The 20024-nt window shown below is 35.8% G+C and overlaps 1 protein-coding gene across 7 annotated transcripts in view; it reads left to right on the forward strand.

The window, feature by feature from the left end:
• The window catches only part of LOC118186077 (dopamine D2-like receptor), a 766047-nt gene that overhangs the window by 668384 nt on the left and 77639 nt on the right, over positions 1 to 20024 (forward strand). The gene's annotated exons all lie outside the window — the stretch shown is intronic.

Here is a 20024-nt window from a genome sequence, read left to right on the forward strand (position 1 = left end):
GTTCCATAAAAGTTCTAGCATAAGCGTAATTCGGCTAGCAGATTGTTAGGAAAAATGTTGAGTTAAAAAAAAAAAAAAAAAAAAAAAGCCTTTACTTCGTGAAAACAAAATGGCGTCCAAAAAAAAACTAGCAGGTTGCTGTAGCAGGGTTGGTCGCCAAATTTCCGCTAAAAAATCGCCAAGTTACCATAATCCGATGATTCACCAATTTTAGGACAAGAATTTGGAGAAAGGGTCTAAAATTTCGTGCGAATATTACATATGAAGAATTTGAAAAATGATTTCTTCTAGTAGGACCTGTGTCTTCGCACAATAAAAACAGTTCACTATATAGTTCGACCGTCTCAAGCGCAACCCTGGTTGGCATTTTGCCAAAACACATAGACTCGTCCGAGAGGGGCGGTATTACTTGCTGCGACGTTCAAGGTCTTCTCTTCTCCGGAAAGAGCTATTCTGGAGGGAAAGAAAATTCCCATCCTTCCACTCTATTTTGAGAATAATTCGGTCCGAATGGCGCATGCGTGTTTGCGCTCATGGTCGCGGATGACGCGGTCGAACTATACTTACTCCTGAAAGCTAACTAAACGCTGTTTCTGCGCATTTAATATTTTATCGTTATTATGTTGTTGATATTGCTAATAATATTATTATTGGTTATTAAGCTTTTCGTAGAATATTAATAAATAAGTTAGAGTTCAATATTCCAGTGTACATAAGTTAGAACACTCAATTCAAATTACATGCAAACAAACCAGGAGTCGCCACAAGGGAATCGCTCCAAGCAGAAGTTCACCAGAGTTCTAAATCTTAAAAATTCTGGGAAAAAAACATTATTTTTCTGCAAAACTCAATGACTTGAAAATAAACAAGATTTTTCTCATTTCGGCTTCCACATTAAAGAGATTCTAGTTTTTTTTTTTTTTTTTTTTTTTTTTTTCATACCTAGTAATTAATTTACTTGGATTCATTCATCACTACTTAGTTGTATTCTGTAACTTCCTGTAAGGACCTATTGTATTGTTGCGTTCTACAGGTTCGTGAATTTCGAGTAGTTGACGACAGCACTTGATAATGAATCAAGACACAATTAAAGAATCAGACAGCCAGTATTACACAGGACAGTTCCAAAGACGCGTTACAGTCGTCGATAAACTACAACAGATACGCTGAAATATTCAGCAACACAGCCCTCAGGGTATAATGATGAAGAGAGCTTCACAGCAAAGCACCCGGCACAGCTCCCGAATCGGTCAATCGCTCTCGGAGCTCAGCACACTCAAGATACACTTCTTACTATATACTGCTATTCTGCGTACAGCCAGGGTTTATATAGCTTTTAACCTGCCTTCGAGAACATTCTGGTGCAAGACGGTAAGAATTCGTTCTAAGATGTTCTCGCTCCGTCTATGGCATATTGCGGATTTTGTCGCCAAATGTTCGATTTCGCGTAAAATCTGGCAACCCTAAATCCGCTTTGCGGAGAAGCTATCTTACCGCAGCTGGGAATTTCGTAAAAATATCTTTTTTTAATGCTACGTAGTTTTCATTCATTTTCTTCTCAAAATGTAATATAAATTTTATCAGCCTAAGCTCATGAAATATATTCATTACAACATAAATTTAACGTATATTTACCTTAACTATTCTTCCGTATAGTAAACATCATGAAAAACTATTCAGATTAAACTCCAGGGTAAACAGACGAAATCGTACATTTACACAGGAAATATACGCAAAGTCTCTTTATGCAGAAAACGTATTTTAGGCCATTAAGTCGAAACGAAGTCTCTCGACGTTCCCAGCGGTAAAGTTGTTGGATTTATATTCCTCTAGCGCTCATGAATAATTATGGTTAAACATTTGAATTCTCGTCTAGAGACAGAAATTTTTGTTTTGGATTCGAAAGTCAGCTACTTAAAGAATCCGGCTTATTTCGCTGCAGTTCTAAATTCCATAATTTAGCGAATATCTAATTAAATTCCGTTATAATTCCTTTAATATACGAGTCTCGTATAAAAGGAATTATATCTGTCGTCGAAAAGGATTTTCTGTCAAGCACAAATTCAATTATTTCATCTGAAGGTGTTAAATATAAGATCTACGCTTAAGTTCATGGAAACTACACCTCTTAACCTTTTGAATAACATCAACTCATACAGATAAGTAAATAAGCAGCCTGAGTTAGTGATCTAAAATTAGCATCATTGAATTCTATTTAATAAGTACTGAACTGTTCATAAGTATGTATTTCTTGCAGATAAGAAAAATTTTCGTACCTACAACTACTCCAAACTTCCCAGAAATGTCGCTTAATTTTGAATAGATGCTTAGCGTATTGAATGTTAATAAACTGCACTCTGGCATGGTGGAAGTTCTAAGCCTTAACGGAGAAAAATCGGTATTTGGAGAAAACCGCTCTTTCACTGTTTAACGTTTAGCATTATATTCCTTCTAAGAATATTGGGTGAATCTTCGGATTATGGTAACTTGGCGGTTTCTTGCCGAAAATTTGGCGACCAACCCTGTTACAGCAACCTCCTACTTTTTTTTTTTTGGACGCCATTTTGTTTTCACGAAGTAAAGGCATTTTTTTTTTTTTACTCAACATTTTTTCCAACAATCTGCTAGCCGAATTACGCTTATGCTAGAACTTTTATGGAACAAAAAGTGCTTAATCATGACGAAAATTAGGTGCAAAATTGAAAGAAAGTGCAGAATCGCCTACTGCTTGCCGCGTTTTTAAGAATTGCACATACGCGGTATCCATGTACACGTCAACCTATTTTCACTTAAAAAAAATCCCAGTATTCCACAAAACTGGCATTGCGCACACTCTTGACTTTATCCATGCACACATCGACCTATTTTCACTTCAAAAGTCAAAGAAAATTGAGACAAATCCAATTCTTCTTACTCTTGTAAAAAGCGCCAAACAAATAAGTGGGCGATTCTGCACTTTAGCGGCGAAATTGTTTCTAAGTGCTTATTAGCTAAAATCGCGATCGCAATTTTCCGGAAAATGTTACATTACATGTCTCATGATCTCTCATTACTGTCATACAAAATAATCTGTGATTCGAACTGTATACTTCTCAAATTATTGCTAAAGTCCTAGCTAGTAACCTTTATCGCCTTACCAAAATGTCGCCAAACTACCTGTTACCATATTCCATAGATTAGCCGAATATTGTTGCGAAATGCCCAGCTGCGGTAAAATAGCTTCCCCGCAATGCGTAGTTAGGGTTGCCAGAAAGCGCAAGAAAAGGCAGGGTTGCCAGATTTTGAGCGAAATCTCCCATTTGACGATATTTGGCGGCAAAATTGGCGATATGCTATGCACGGAAAGAAAACATTCTAGAACGAATTCTTACCGGTTTTCCCTAGAATTTTCTCGAAGGCAGGTCCAAAGCTATATACACCCTGCCTATACGCAGTGCAGGATACTGTCTTGGAGAGTAGGTTAAGTTTAGTAGAGTCTTGAGAGATTAGCTCGAGAGTGGTCGACCCATACTGGAGTTGTAATTTAGTGCTTTCCCGTGAAGCTATCTTCCCCGTTGTAGCCTGAAGACTGTGTTGCTGATTGTTTCAGAGTGTTTGTCATAGTTTTTCAACGACTGTAACGCATCCTTGGAACTAGCATGTGTAATACTTACGAATAAATTGTGTTTTGATTCTTCATCAAGTGTTGGCCATCAGTCATTCCAAATCCACGAACCCGTAGAATGCAACAATAGTATGCATTTCGGTATATTATATATATAAAGCATCTGGATCCTTTTCGGAAATTAGCTATTGGAGTAACCTTTCCTTGCCTTGTTATATTTCCCTCAGTGTTTCAAATGCATTCGAAAGAGAGCAGTTTGAATTGAATTGAGATTTGATTCTAAGAATCACAAAGTAAACCATAAGTTCACTTTTAAATCTTTCAAATGAAGCGATAATTCAAACCGATTACTCTTTTTTTTGCAACAGACTGCGAAATGTGAATAAACGGTGTAAAGGAAACATCACTGTTTTTTACTGTTTCGTTTTTGAACACATCAACAACGAATGTCAGCTGCACAGGCATTCAAAAGTTCCTTTTCAGCTTTAAATTTTCATTAACAAGGAGGAGACTTTAAAAGAAATAGTGAGGACGTGTTATTAAAGCATTGCCTTAAATTATTGTTTAAATTTTTCCCCGATATTAAAGGAAATAATATCGCGCTGGCCAAACGAGTTGATAAGAAAGTGCGTAATGAAGTTGATTTTCGATAAACTGAAATTTAACGAAACAGAAAAATCATTTTGAGTAATCTAAAATTAGATTTCTGCAGAAAAAGTAGTTTTAATTTCGACTTCTACATTTCCATACTCAGTTCCATATACCGAAATTCGACCAGTCGATGCTCTGAACATAAACATGGAAATGGCATAGAGATGGTTTCCATTAAATACATTGATGGTGTAAATGTTCACGAAACATATCAGGTTTTTCGTAAATTGTGCCAATTAAATGTATTGTAAATTACATGAATTATAAGGTTAAAAAATGAGATAAAAATTATTTTTAAAAACTCCGAAAGGTTTCAGACTTTAACTGTTGCCAAAAATGGTTTGTTAAGTTTTTATTCACTCGCCGAGCTTCCAATCTACCAGTCTGCCGTTGCACTCACTCTCTTTAACCTTTCTTTTTAGTCTGTGTGTGTGTTTGCTTGTTTGCCTGTCTTTCATTCATTTATTCAATGTCTTTCTTTCATTCATCTATTTGTCCCTCCCATCCTACCATCCATCCATCCTCCCTCCCATTCATTCATCCTCCCTCCCATCTATTCATCCTCCCTCCCATCCATTCATCCTTCCTCCCATCCATTCATCCTTCCTCCCATCCATTCATCCTCCCTCCCATCCATTCATCCTCCCTCCCATCCATTAATCCTCCCTCCCATCCATCCATCCATCCTCCCTCCCATCCATCCATCCTCCCTCCCATCCATCCATCCACTCACTCATCCATCCATCCATCCCTCCATCCCATCCCATCCATACGTGCATCCCATCCTCCCATCCATACGTCCACCTCATCCTCCCGTCCATCCATCCCATCCCATCCCATTCTCCCGTCCATTCATCCTTCCGTCCATCCCATCCTATCCTCCCATCCATCCGTCCATCCCATCGTCCCATCAGTCCATCCATCCATCCATCCTTCCGTCCATCCAGCCGATTGTGGTGAACTGAACAAATTTCCATTCCGAGATATTTTGGCCAAAAAATAATTTCCATTCTTTTAAACTTCTCAATTTGGTAAGGAAGTTTCATCATAATTCAAAAGATAACTAACACATCACAACACATCATATATACATCTATATCATAAAGACAATAATCGGAAAATTGACTATTCACGAGACAAACAGGAAGTTTGAATAGACATGAAACTCGTCAATTTAGTATTATGCTAAAAGCAAACTTAGATTGACATAGATTTAAAATAAAAATCTGTCGCTTTCAAGTTGAATTGAAATATTTTCCTCTTCTTCTGAAGCCAAAAAAAAAAAAAAAAAGTCGTCCACTTTCAAAATCGAGAAGTTTTATTTACTGTCAAATCTACGTTAGTCTAAGTATCTTCTTTCCCAGTATTACACAAGAGAGAAATTAAATATCTTGTGTATCCCAAAATGGTAATGCTAAGTCATGTGGAGAGCAAATGCCCTGATAGAATTACTTAATTAGATCTAAAGTTTGTAAAGCCTTCGCTCTATAGGACGTACATTGCGCAGTGATCACAGAAAGCTAAAAACTAAATTCCAGACTTTACTAATGTTGCATTTTTTAAACTTTTTAGCCCAAAGGTGTGTTAGCTGAGAAGGGCTAATTTGTTTTGACATTTTGCGTCGATTCACTATAACTGGCGAATCACTTTACAGATTGTTGCCACCAAATATTATCTCACTGTATTATATTTAAATAAATGAAATAATGAAGATTCTGCATAAATTTATTCATGTTTCTCGCACTGTGAAAAAGACCAATCGTACCTAGAGCCATCTAATTTTGAATAACATACGTTTCCACCCGAATATGAACATGTGGAAGCCATAATTTGAAATTTGGAATTTGTTTTATTATCTATTTCAGCGGTTCTCAATTTTTTGACTGACGCATACCATCTAAGCAAAAATTGAAAACCTAAAGAAATTCAACGATTAAGAAACTCAACGATTTCAAAGCGAGCAATGGCAACACTGTACGAGAAAAAACACATTTTTATCCCCTGCGTATCGGAAATTCTAAAGATATGCTCTTTTAAATATTTTGTGTATAGCTGTAGGTTTAAATACGAAGAACATGATATTTAATAAACAAAGGTAACACACAAAACCTTAAAAAACGCCCCTTTGGGCGTAATATAAAATCTGACAGCTATGAGGGTTTTTAGTCAGAAGGGATTTGAGCCCCCGAAGGATTATTACTTTCGTTTTGGCATTTTGCGTCGGACTTCCATAACTGTCGGTTCACTTTGCAAACTGTTGCCACAAAATATTATCGTCCTGCATTATATTTGAAGAAATTAAATAATAAAAAATCTGCATAAATGTATGTCTATTTCTCGCATTGTGATAAAACAACGGTATCTAGAGCCATCCAATTTTGAATGACGTAATCCTACTGCGAATATGCACATCTGAAATCCCAAATGTGAAATTAGGAATTTGTTTTATGATCGATTTCTTATTTTTTAAAACTTAAACGAATTTTTGAGTAACAAACTCAACGATTTAAAAGCGATCAATGGCAACACTCTACGGGGGCGGGAACTTTTTATCTCCAGCGCGTCGAACTGTATATCGGAAATTTAGCCTGATTTTGAAATTATTTTGTGGCATTGCTACTGAACTAAATTTTATGGTTTAAGTGCAAAGAACATGATATTTAATAAATAAAGGTAACACACAAAACGTTAAAAAAAACGCCCCTTTTTGGACGTAATTTAAAATCTGAAACTTTTTTTTTTTTTCTTTTTTTGTAGATGTTTTAACCTTTGTATCGCTTTGTGTAGATTAGTTAGATTTTTCGAATGTGGACCAGTAATTTTTCAGATCACTTTTCTTAACTCATTAAACATACGCAAATGTGTTGCTAGTTATTTAGTCGAACCCTTTTATTCTCATTGTGATGAAGCATTCTTATTCTTAATGAAAGCAATAACCTTTTATCCTGAGGTAAAAAGGAAATATAAGAAACTATAACTAAATGATCATAACAAATATAATATCTTTATATGAGAACAATAAATTTTAACTATTAATCATATGTAAGAAAAATTAATATTTAAGTAAAAAGAGTAACGAAATAATAATTTTTATACAAGAATTTTCGTCTGCATAATGCAAGGGAAAAGGATGAAGCTTTTATCAATGATTCATGTTAAAAAATGTCCCATGACTAGGGATGAAAGATTTAAAACGGAGTCAGAACAAAAAGGAATTAAAATTTGCTAATGATGACTTAAGAAAGTTCAGGCTAGTTCTAGTGTACGTTCATTGAACCACGAGGGGAAAGAAATGTGTGTGCGGGTTCAATTTCCATCCAATTAAAAGCGCTTTTGCAAAAGGAGGAGAAATTTTCATTTTTGCATTACGTGTTTTTAAAACGTATCGTCCTTCAGGATAGTTAATAAATGTTTAAGTTACTAGAGCTCTCAGAGGTCTTTTCATTGGATAGGTTCGATAAATTTATTGAAAATGAAATCATCTGTGACTTATTTATATAATTTAATGGAATACTAAAAAACACGTTCTTCATTGCGGAACATTATCAATATTCCCCTGGATCCAAACACAATTTATACGAAATATTTATAGCTCACTTAAGAGATAAAATAAAAATTAATTATTATTTTCAATAAATGGGGAAAGGAGGGAAAATATTTCTTAACCTTCGTTCTGTAAGCACTAAGGTATTTCTCCCGACTTCTTAGCATGCCTTCGTAGTGTAGTGATCAGCATGCTCGACGCGTATTCGAGAGCTCCGTGGTTCGAGTCCCGGCCAGGGCATTGCTCATTTTTCATCTTTCCTGCTGCGAAATAACCTAATGTTTCTACAGCACTCTCATTGGTTTCATAATATTTAAAGGTTTTCATTTTATATATGTAGAGTCTATGTGGGCTTTAAAGTGTTATGTGAAAGTTAAATCTGTGGAGCTTATTGATTTAGAAAAAAAATTTAGTGGACCAGAAGACACACTAAATACATATACCAAACCCAACCTACTAGATACAGAAAACTAATAGAAAGCTGCTGATGACTTACATCTAGCTTTGAATTTTATTTCTTTTTGCTAAATCTTAGGGTTTTCCTGCATAACAAATTTATTTTAAGTTTTCCTGTTCTCAGCTACCCCTCACATTCTCTCGCCAGGATGTAAATTTAAAGTTAACCAGTTAACTGTGATTCACGAGTATACTCGTCATGGAGAAGCGGCACGATTTTGTGTATTGACCAGTATACTCGTCATGGAGAAGCGGTACGATTTTGTGTATTGACGAGTATACTCGTCACGGAGAAGCGATACGATTTTGTGTATTGACGAGTATACTCGTCACGGAGAAGCGGCACGATTTTGTGTATTGACGAGTGTACTCGTCATGGAGAAGCGGTACGATTTTGTGTATTGACGAGTATACTCGTCACGGAGAAGCGGTACGATTTTGTGTATTGACGAGTATACTCGTCACGGAGAAGCGGCATGATTTTGTGTATTGACGAGTATACTCGTCGTGCGTAGAATGAAATGGAAAGATAAGAGGGAGGTTTATTTAGTAAGTACTGTATATAATGACAACGTAATAGAAACAGAGAAAAGAAAAACAATAACAAAGACACCGGAGCTAGTGATTGATTATAATAAAAAAATGGGTGGAGGGGATATGAGCGATGGAATTATCATAGCGTACTCCAAAGCAAAAAACAACGACTCAAAAAGTACTACAAAAATATATTTCTCCATTTCTTAGGCATTATGTGTCTGAATGCGTTCATATTATATAAAAAAAATAATGGAACATGATCGCGTATCAACTTTTTGCTCAGATTTATTGAAGACACCTTTGCGACGTACCCTATTGAAAGAAGTAAATCGACACAAACTCGGCCATTTAGACCTAATATAAGCCAATTAGGTGGGAATCATGTTCCGGATTATATACCCGGAACATCGGGGGAAAAAAAACAACTCTACGCGAAGGTGTTCGCATTTCTACAAACGTCAGATCAGGAAGGAATCGCGTTAGTGGTGTTCGATTTTCGAAGCCCCACTGTGTATAGTACCCTGTTTCGCAAATATCACTCCACAGCAGGAATTTAAATTCTTACTTTTATATGTATAATATTTAATTTAATTGATTGTGTTTTTAGTTTAATATGTATGTAATATATGCTTATGTTAACTAAATAAGTAAATATTAGTAATAAAATTTCAATTTTATGAAATAAATCCATCTTTTTCATCGAATATCTTACCAACGCAACTTACTCTGTCATTGACGAATACACTCATCATGGCTAAATTCTGGCGACACAAAACGGTGCGCACTCTTAAACGACGGCGCCATAGTTAACTGGTTAATTAGTTGGTTGGTTTATTAGATTACGGCAAAGCACTCAAGGGCTATCTGCCTTAAGGGAGGGATGCCTTCGTGGGGGACGTTTTAAGGGAAACTGGCTCGTATAGACGTTACACATGAGGAAAATCACGAAAACACCCATGCAGCCAGCCCGTTCGCGGGATTCGAACCTCAGACCGAACTACCAGTGTTCAGCGACGTTACCGCTCGGCCGCTCGTGGGCCTAGCTGGTTAATTGAAGGGCTATTTAAATATATGATTATCTCAGTTTATTCAGAGCGTGTTTCGATAGCCTAGAGCACGTTTGTATGTTATTTCGCGGTCACGCTAGTAAGCCTCTTTATCTTATCAGTTTAGTATCACCCTGGTTACGCCTCATTTCTGTGAGTCCACCCCTTAGGCGTAATTTTGAAGTGCGTTCTTGCACTCGTTTATTTATTAGATTTGATTTGTATTATACGTTTAGTTACCGCCGCAAGTGAACGGTGTTTTGTAACGCACGAAGTCCGTGCTTTTTTCTGTTAAATTAGTTTGATTTAATTAAAGGGTTATTTTCATTTTGCACCCTTCTTCTGTGCTGGTATTTAATTCACGCCTGTGCGAGAATTCGCCAGGTAGGTTCATTGTAGGATTCAAGTTAGTGAATATGGAAAAATCGAGATAGGTCTTACAAATCTATGAAAGCATTCCTTATAACTCTAAATGCAGTCAAACTACATATTACTCTGATTTAATCCTAAACCGATTATTTAATTGTTTATCAGTTCTTACACACACATATATATGTGTAAGATATAAGAAAATACGATAGCTGCTTTAAAATAATTGGCGATCTCAAAATTAAGGATTCTAGATTTGGTACTCTTCCCCTAAATTCATCTGTTTTCCCAAATTCGAGATCTTGTATGATTATATACCAACGTCAAATTAAGCAGTCATAACTTGTCTCTACAATTATATCAGACTTAGTATAAATACCGCTGGCGAATTAATTACGTCATTCCTCCCTTCCCTAAGCCCACAAGCGGTAAAGTCGCTGAACACTGGTAGTTCGGTCCGAGGTTCGAATCCCGCGAACGGGCTGGCTGCATGGGTGTTTTCTGGTTTTCCCCATGTGTAATGTGTTACGAGCCAGTTTCCCTTAGAAAGTCCTCCACGAAGGCATCCCTTCCCTTAGGCAGATAGCCCTAGTGTGCTTTGCCATAATTAAATACACCACACCACCACCACCACCTCCCTTCCCTAACTGCTGTTCTGTCAACATCGCATTGCTTTACCTTTGCTTAACAGCCTGCGTCATTTCCTTTTTAAAAGTCAATCTACATAGAAACTTATCGCAGTTCATTATGATTGAATCATAGATATGTATGGGATTTCATTAGGATTGGATAAATATCTACTGAGATAATTTTATATGCGTGGAAATAAAGATTGGGCATTCGTCTAATTCGGGGTTTCTTAAACTTTTTTCAGTCGCCACCCATTTTTATCACTGAATTTTTTTTCGCGACCCCCAGGACCCCATAATATTTACTAAAATTTTGTGGACACTATAAGCACTGCGCAAATCCGACAACGCGTGTGTGAAACTGTCAATATTTTGCATTTGTACTGTAATATACTATTGCAGTTTTAGGTTATTAACTTTAAAGTAACAAACCAAATAACAGCGTCAAGTGCAAAGCAAGTAAAATGAGCGTTTCTGACATAAAAAAAAAAAAAAAAAAAAAAAAGAAAGAAGAAAGAAAAAATCTGAAATGTTTCAGATTTTAAATTACGTCCAAAGGGGCGTTTTTTAACATTTTGTGTGTTACCTTTCTTTATTAAATATCATGTTCCTCGCACTTAAACCATAAGATCCAGTGCAACAGCAATATCGCAAAATAGTTTTAAAACGAGCATATCTTTAGAATTTCCGATACAGAGACTCACGCGCTGGAGATAAAAATATTTTTTCTGCACAATGTTGCCATTGCTCGCTTTGAAATCCTTGAGTTTGTTAATCAAAAATTCGTCAAAGTTTTAAAAAATAGGAAATCGATCATAAAACAAATTTCAAATTTCAAATTTGGTCTTCCACATGCTCATATTCTTTGGAGGATTACGTTATTCAAAATTCGATGACTCTATGTACCGTTGTTTTATCACAATACGAGAAATAGACATACATTTATGCAGATTTTTCATTATTTAATTTCTTCAAATATAATGCAGGACTCTAACATTTTGTGGCAACAGTTTGAAAAGTGAACCGACGTTTATGAGTCCGACGCAAAATGCCAAAACGAAACTAATAGTCCTTCGGGATTCAAATCCCTTTGGACTAAAAATGCGTCGAAACGTTTTCGGTTTTTTCTTTCTGTATTGTCTTATCTTTATCTATTTTCAGATGCATTGTGTAAAAATATTTGGTAATTGTAAAATTATTATAATAATTATTTTTTTGGTATATATAATACCAAAAAAATGCTAAATTTATGCGACCCCCCTGTTGCAAGTCCCGCAACTCCCATGGGGGTCGCTACCCACAATTTAAGAAAAGCTGGTCTAATTCATTTCTGTGTCGGCATCATATGTTCGTCTAGCCTGCCACTATGCCATCAGGACTACGCTTCACAAACATTACATATATTTCACAATGACTATTTTATTCCGGTAACCCTTTTCACTATGAATTTAATATTTTGTTTACCCGGTTTTCTATTCAAGTGAACAAAATATGTCATAAATAAGGTCAATTTAGCATTTTTTATTTTTTTGACAAACAGTTTACCAGCCAAAGGCTGGGACAAATATGGACATATATGCGTAGTTAATGGTGGGAGACATATGTCCCTCACGTAGCGATCGACTGAATATAAACACACCTGTTATTCTGGAAAACTTTACTATATGAAACAGAGGTACTGTTCGGTTTTGAGGGCCGTAAAAAATCGCCAAACTATTGTTGATGCCAGTGCTGCCAAAAATAATTGCGGCAACCCTAACGCAAGAAAGGAAGTATAATAGTAAAAAACTTTTTAAGATTGATGTTTTAATTTAGATGAAAGGTTAATTTCATATAATACATTTTTATTATTGTAATTTATATAAAAAAGGCTAAACATGAATGAATGGAAGCATAAGAGTAAATAATTATTTCAAATCATTTATTATAATTTATATAAAAATTGCTAAACATAACTGAATGGATGCCTGCATCGCTATTTCGCTACCGACTTATCGCTAAAGCATAATTTTATCTCGTTGGTTGTTCAAACGTATTTTTTATAATGAATGATGCCTTTTCTTTGAAAATATTCTCGGTGAAGTGCAGAATCGCTCACTTATTTGTTCGCCGCTTTTTACAAGGGTAAAAACAACTGGATATTTGTCAATTTTCTTTTACTTTTTAAGTGAAAATAGGTCGATGTGTACATGGATAAAGCCAAGAGTGTGCGCAGTGCCATTTTTGTGCAATTCTGGGATATATTTTTTTTAAGTGAAAATAGGTCGATGGGCACATAGATACCGAGTATGTGCCATTCTTAAAAACGCGTCAAGCAGTGGGTGATTCTGCTATTTTCCCAAAATTCTATTGCCGACTTTTCGTCATGTGCAATTCCCAAATTGTTAAATCCATAGGATATCAAAAAAGGATTTAAAATCAGAAAAGGATATAAAAATTAAACTAGTATTTCAATGGCGTCTTAAGAAATATAGAACTATATAAATTTACGCAATCTGAAATCAGCGCGTACGCTAGATTTGGCGCGCTGGGCGCGTTTGCTAGATTTGGCGCTTTACTGCATACATTTTCACTGAAAATTTTTTACGGTCCTCAAAACAGAATAGCACCGAAATAGATTTTACATCACATGGTACAGGACAAAGCATTCTTTGCATAACATTACACATTGAGCAGCTCGTATTTGTTCTTTCCTCTATGTTCGTTTGTGTACAACGAGCACGGTGGCGTCTTGATTTTCCAACTATCGGAAGATGATCCCCAGCATTCAGGAGATTTTAAGTAGTTTTTAACCCAGCAGTAATTTTTCAACTTTTAGTGAGACATATATGTCAAACGGTTAAATAGCGTAGAGGCAAGCTATTCATAACTTTAACTGCGTATAAGCTGCTTTCTGTTAGAAAGTCCTCTACTAAAGAAGATATGACAGCTTTCAGAAAATATTATCTTATCTAGACTAGGCTTAAGGGGACTCATACACCTTAAAACCCATAAGATGTTCGAATAGGTGACTGTTGCAAGAATTGGGATAACTTATTTATTTTAAAAGCAGTTATTACCAATTTTTTACAGCTGACTCTATAATATAGCTGCTTTCTGAAATAGTCATCAGAAAGATTGTGTTGCCACAAATAGTTTTAGAATTTAATCCACTTTGTGACTACATTTTTCGTCATGTTTCCAACTTGCGCGCACAGTTTAAAGCATTCTGTTTCATAATTTAATTCCATATTTAATATATAGCTTTTATAACATTTGGAAACTACTGTGAACCTAAAATTCTAAAAATTTCATGTCAAATTTTTATTTGATTTTGAGTTGAGTTTATAAAATGTATTTTACTAACAAAATTTGTAATATTTTCGTCCATAAAATTTTTCAATATTAAAATATTCATCAGATTGTTGGTTCAGTTCGAAAATAGTGCCCATATAAAGAATTCCATCCAATTTCAGGTATGTACCATAACCCATTTTTAAAATATCATGCGCGCAAGGTTGAAACATGGCGAAATATTTTGTCACAAAGAGGATTGAATTACAAAAATATTTGTGGCAACACAAACTTTCTGGTTACTAGTTTCCAAAGCAGCTATGTTATGTAGTCACCTGTAAAAGGTTGGAAGTAATTGCTTTTAAAATAAATAAAATATCCCAATTCTTGCAACAGTCACATATTCGAAGATCATGAGGGGTTTAAGGTGTATGAGTCCCCTTAAATATTTTCATATAAACACAAAAATCTTAAACGCGTTCAATGTTTTAACGATTCTGTGATTTAATAAAATTCTTTGACAAGAAAAAGGGAATTTTAAACAAGAAAACTAACTGTGATTGAGATTTCTTGGCGTATACTCGTTTATTTATAAATATTTTATTTATATAACAGCATACACATGCGATTATGAGTGGTACAATGCTATACCCTTACAGCGAAATGAAGTGTCAAAGAAATTTTCTCACTGAACGATCTCTGACATTTGTTTCATTCCTCTTCAAATAATTCAATCTTACCACTTCTTGCCCTGTCATATTGAACCCGGAATCCATCTGAATCTGACAACCGCAGACATTGTGCTGTTAGGAATAAACTATTTCTTATTTTATTCCCGAATATGGGCATAAAAGAATCTACCAACCGCGAAGAAAAGAGATTAATCAGAATGAAACGATCGGTTGACTTCGAGATGTGTTTATAATTTGGAAGTCAGTTTGGTGGATTGCAAATCTACGCCAGCTTGATAGTTTGTTTCTGAAAGAAAGCTAAACACTCGCCATTAATCATTGCCATTAAAAAGTTAAAATCCATGTTTAAAAAATGTTATTATAAGATATTCTGGGTTTGATCAATTTGTATTATACATGGCTGTGCATGTATAATACAAATTGATCAAACCCAGAAAATAACTGTCCAAAATCGTCTCTCCAAGGAAAATAGTATCTTCCAAGCAGAATTACACACAATTCGAATGGCAATAGAATACTCTATCGATAACAATTTACAAAAAATCAGTATTTTCTCGGATAGTCAATCAGCAATACTAGCTCTACAAAATCTCAAACATACATCTGAAATAATTCAAGATATTTTTAACAAAATTATCCAATGTCCTCAAATATCACCAAACATTTATTGGATAAAGGCTCACGTCGGAGTTCTTGGTAACGAAGAAGCCGATTCAGCAGCCAAATCAGCTACTACCAACAATAATATCCCTTCAAGAAAAATCTCCTGGCCGAAATCATACCTCAAGAAATATCTACATAAAATCAGCCTGCAAATGTGGGAAGAAGAATGGACAACAATAAATTCAGGAAGACAATTACATCAAATAGCACCTCATGTAAATGATACATGTACAATGGTCAATGGTAATATAAACCGCTTTTTAACTGGACATGGGCCATTTCCCACATACTTCTTCAGATTCAACATCTCTAACTTTGAGCAATGTGTATGTGGAAATAAAGGTGATCCAATCCATTATATTATTCAATGTCCCTTTACAAAGTCAACTCATATTAAATTGCCTAATTCAAATATCAATGCCTTCCTTCGTTTTGCAATTACCAACAAACATTTAAAAAATAAAATAGAAAATACAATCAAATATCTATCTTCAATAGGCAGACATTTATGTTAGCACTAATGTAATTAATGTCAAAATTCATTTTTGAAGCTGCAATTCATCTAAAACTTTTATTATCTAATTATCTTAAAAACAAACACTTGCAATAATAATGATATAGTAAAAAAGGGAAAAAGAAGAGGAAGAAGATACAAATTCATATAATAAACTTTATCTCAAGGAACTATTAAGAACTGTTATAAATTATGACTGTTAGCCTACGAGTACTATTATTATAGCTATTATAACTACTTTAATTATATCTAATAGATATATCAATCAAAATATCAACATACTATTTATACTGTTATATTATGTTATATTATACTATGTGTTATATTATAATATGTACTATTTTGAATATTACTTTAAAAATAAACCGAAGTGTAGTGGGACTATACCTACATTACTTATAGTAAACATTGGGTGTCCCACTACATTTCCACCTGAACCTGAACCTGTTACCAAGGCTCGCAAAAACCAGACTGTTCACAATGATTAATAGCATTCAATATATAAGGTATTTCTCCCGCCTTCCTAGCGTACCTTCGTGGTGTAGTGGTTCTGCACGCTGGACTGGTATTCCAGAGGTCCGTGGTTCGACTCCCGGCGAAGGTGATTGCTCATTTTTCATCTTGCCTGCTTCCAAAAAAATTCCTAATGTCTGTACAAATATTCATATGGTATCAAAACAACTATATCTTACTTCGAAAATATTCAGTTCTTAAAATCAGAAAGCTTTAGAATACCCGTTCAGTTTTAAAGTTTTGGTTAGTGCTTTTCGTTAGTTAAAAAAATAATTTGATGTGGGTTTTTAAAAGACCTTTCTCAAACTGCAAGATATCAATTTAGGTATTTTTGGATGTGAAATCTAATGCAATATATAGCAATTAATTTTCCCTTTTTACTTCCTCGATCATGAAAAATTCCGGGTACCATATTTCAACAAAAATAATCATTTTGACCGCTATCGAATGCAATTTAACGATGTTTCTGCGTGAACTCTGTACGTAAGAACAGAATAAAGAACTCTTTTTTTTTTTTTTTTTTTTTTTTTTTTTTTTTTTTTTTTTTTTTCCCAAAAAAAAAATTAAGAAACTGATTAAAAATTAATTCTGAAGAGATTTTTTTCATGGCGCTTGTACGTACGTATGTACGTATCTCGAATAACTCAAGAACGAGTAGCTTCAGAACGCCGAAATTTTGTATATAGGACAGATATAACATGTAATTATAAACTGTTACTTAACGTAAACTGACTGCTGTTGTTTGCGTAGACGACAGATAAAACACGTAAAAACGTATTGTATGCAAGTTAAGTTCTAGCCTAGCTATGAATCGGCCTAGGAATACTAGCCTAAGAATTAGTTCATTAAATTACAAGAAGTTATTATTTAATATGCAAGAGCCAAAAAAATAATTTTTCAGATCAGAAATTTGCCTTTAGCATCAACTACGCACAGAAGAGTTGGCTCTAAGCTGATGGTCAATACCAATTTCTCCTCCTTTCGTTAAAAGTCCTCCCATTTACATATTCTGGTGGAAGCAGACGAAAGAATAGGAATATAAGACAGATTTTAACGTATGCACAAACCTGTTGATTAAATTTTACAATACATGTAATGAAAACAGAACTGCACAGATTTTACTTACGGGCATTCTGAGCAACTATTTTAGTAGCACAAACAACGTCAATGTGATTATCAAATTCATGCCCTTTTTGTTCTATTGCGCGATTTTTATTATCTCCGTAAAAGTAACAATACGAAAAGTGAGACCATGTAGACTTGGGGATGTATGTAGTACCACTGCAATATTTTTAGCATAAATGATGGCTACATGGAAACGTTCTATCCGTTTATGATAGGTTGTAGAGACATTAGGTATTTTTTGGAGGGCGGAGAGGTGAAAAGTGAGCAAATGCCTTCGCCGGCAATCGAACCACGGACCTCTGGAATACCGATCCTGCGTGCAAACCACGACACCACGAAGACACGCTAGGAAAGTGGGAGAAATACCTTATATACTCATCTTTTTAAAGGGCGACTGGGTTTTTAGGGGACCCAATCGCCAAATCTGGGTGCGGAGAATCATCATCCAACAACCCTTTTAGTTCGGGCGCCACTGTAGAGATATTGGGTATTTGTTGGAGGCCGGAGAGATGAAATTGAGCAAACGCCTTCGCCGGAAATCGAACCACAGACCTCTGGAATACCGGCCCAGCGTGCAGACCACTACACCACGAAGGCACGCTAGGAAAGCAGGAGAAACACCTTATAAGGTCACTAGAAAAATGTGTTCTGGCGTAATAGATGGCCTCCAAGAGCTAGAATCGCTAGTCCTGTTCTTGGGAGAACATTGCAGCAGCAGCCAGTGACTGTGTATTAGTGGTTCGTAACTGGAGAAAGTCTTGCTTCGATCAAATGGAGACAAATAAGGATCACAATAGACATTGCTTGCTGTCTGCTACATCTTTATGCATGTCGGTCCGTCGTTGGTTTCGAAAATTCAGGGACAGCGACAGAAGCTGTCAGCATCAGTCGTGATCTGGGCCTCCACCAGCGCTTTCCGGAGTGGATCTGGACCAAGTCATAACAATCAGTTTGAATCTAATTGTACAGGAATTAGAGGGAAATTTTCCACGTAGACGGAACAACAGTGTAAAGAAGGCTTGTGGCTGTGTTCCACCACAAATTTCAGTCTTTGGGTTCCATATCAACTGAATGCAACTCATCGAGAAGAGAGAGTCACGTGTGTTTTTTCTTACTTTCCCAGTATAAAAAGGGTCACTTCTTGCCACAGATTGTCACAAATGATAAGCTGGTTAGGTACCGGAACGTGAAGCCTCGTAGTCCTTGCCTTTCTGAACTGCCTCTGTCAACGTCCAAACAAGAACCTGATCCCAAGAATATATTATATACTAAGTCTGTGGTAGAATGTGAAAGGAGTAATTCATTAGGAGGTCATGGAACCTAATCAAACCATTACAGTCACCTTCTACTATCTAAGCTGGATAAATTAGCAGAACAACTGCGATCGAAGCGACCAGGTCAGTTGACAAAGGATTGCTCTGCTCTGGATGATAACCCCTTCCCTGCCAAGGGTTTATCATCCAGCATGCATATTGCTGCAATGACAAGTCAGAAAATAATACTAGACTTGATTGGTAAGTTTTACCGCATACCTTGATTTCGTCCCTGCAGATTTCGACCTTTTTCGCTCATTACTACGAGTATATTCCTTCACTACGAAGATCTTTGACAACATGGAAGCTCTGAAAATTGTCTTTCAGAGAGTTCTTTCAGCTTCAAACCTCAAGAGTTTTATCGGCATTGGATTCATCTTCTTCCGGAAAGATAGCAAGAAGCAATTTATCATGATAGTGATTGGATGCTGTTCGCCCTTTTATATGCACACAAAAACGGGTAGAACTTCATCAGGTACCCAACATTTTTCCCATGGCTTAAGACATTTGGAAGTCTACCATTAAGATGAAATAAAATAAATCATTGGGTCAGCGGAGACTGATCCAACATTGCGCAAACCACTTCATTAAAAGACATGACATTTAATATCAGTGTTTGTTCACATTCTAAAATTCGGAGATTTCTCATTACATTTAACCTTTTGAGGCCGGGGCTTTGGTAGCAGTAAAAGCTACCAAAGGACGGGTAATCTTGAACTGAATGCTTTCCCCCCTTTAAGAAATCACTTCCTTTTTGCAACAAAGATCCTTGTGTGTAGTTTAATGGATTCTCAGAGGGGTGCATCTATGTCGCAAAAGGAAGACCTTTGAAAAAGATAAGAGGTTCAAACCCCAGGGACGTCAAATTTGACATTTCACCCCACTTTTCAGCCTGGAAAATGGGGGAAAAAGACATGGCCACTAAAGTGGACAACCCGTCTTTTCAAAGAGAGGACTCTATGGCCACTATAATGGCCATCCCGTCTTCAAAAGGTTAATGCATAACTAATTAATAAATTTTAAATGGTACATAATTATACTTATCTGAGAAATCGGATGGACAATTTTAACAAGACTATATAACTCTGAAAAGGA

Source organism: Stegodyphus dumicola, chromosome 1 (genome assembly GCF_044657685.1).
Source record: "Stegodyphus dumicola isolate Sdum_Otavi_A_Nest chromosome 1, ASM4465768v1".
NCBI classification, from domain to species: Eukaryota; Metazoa; Arthropoda; class Arachnida; order Araneae; family Eresidae; genus Stegodyphus; species Stegodyphus dumicola.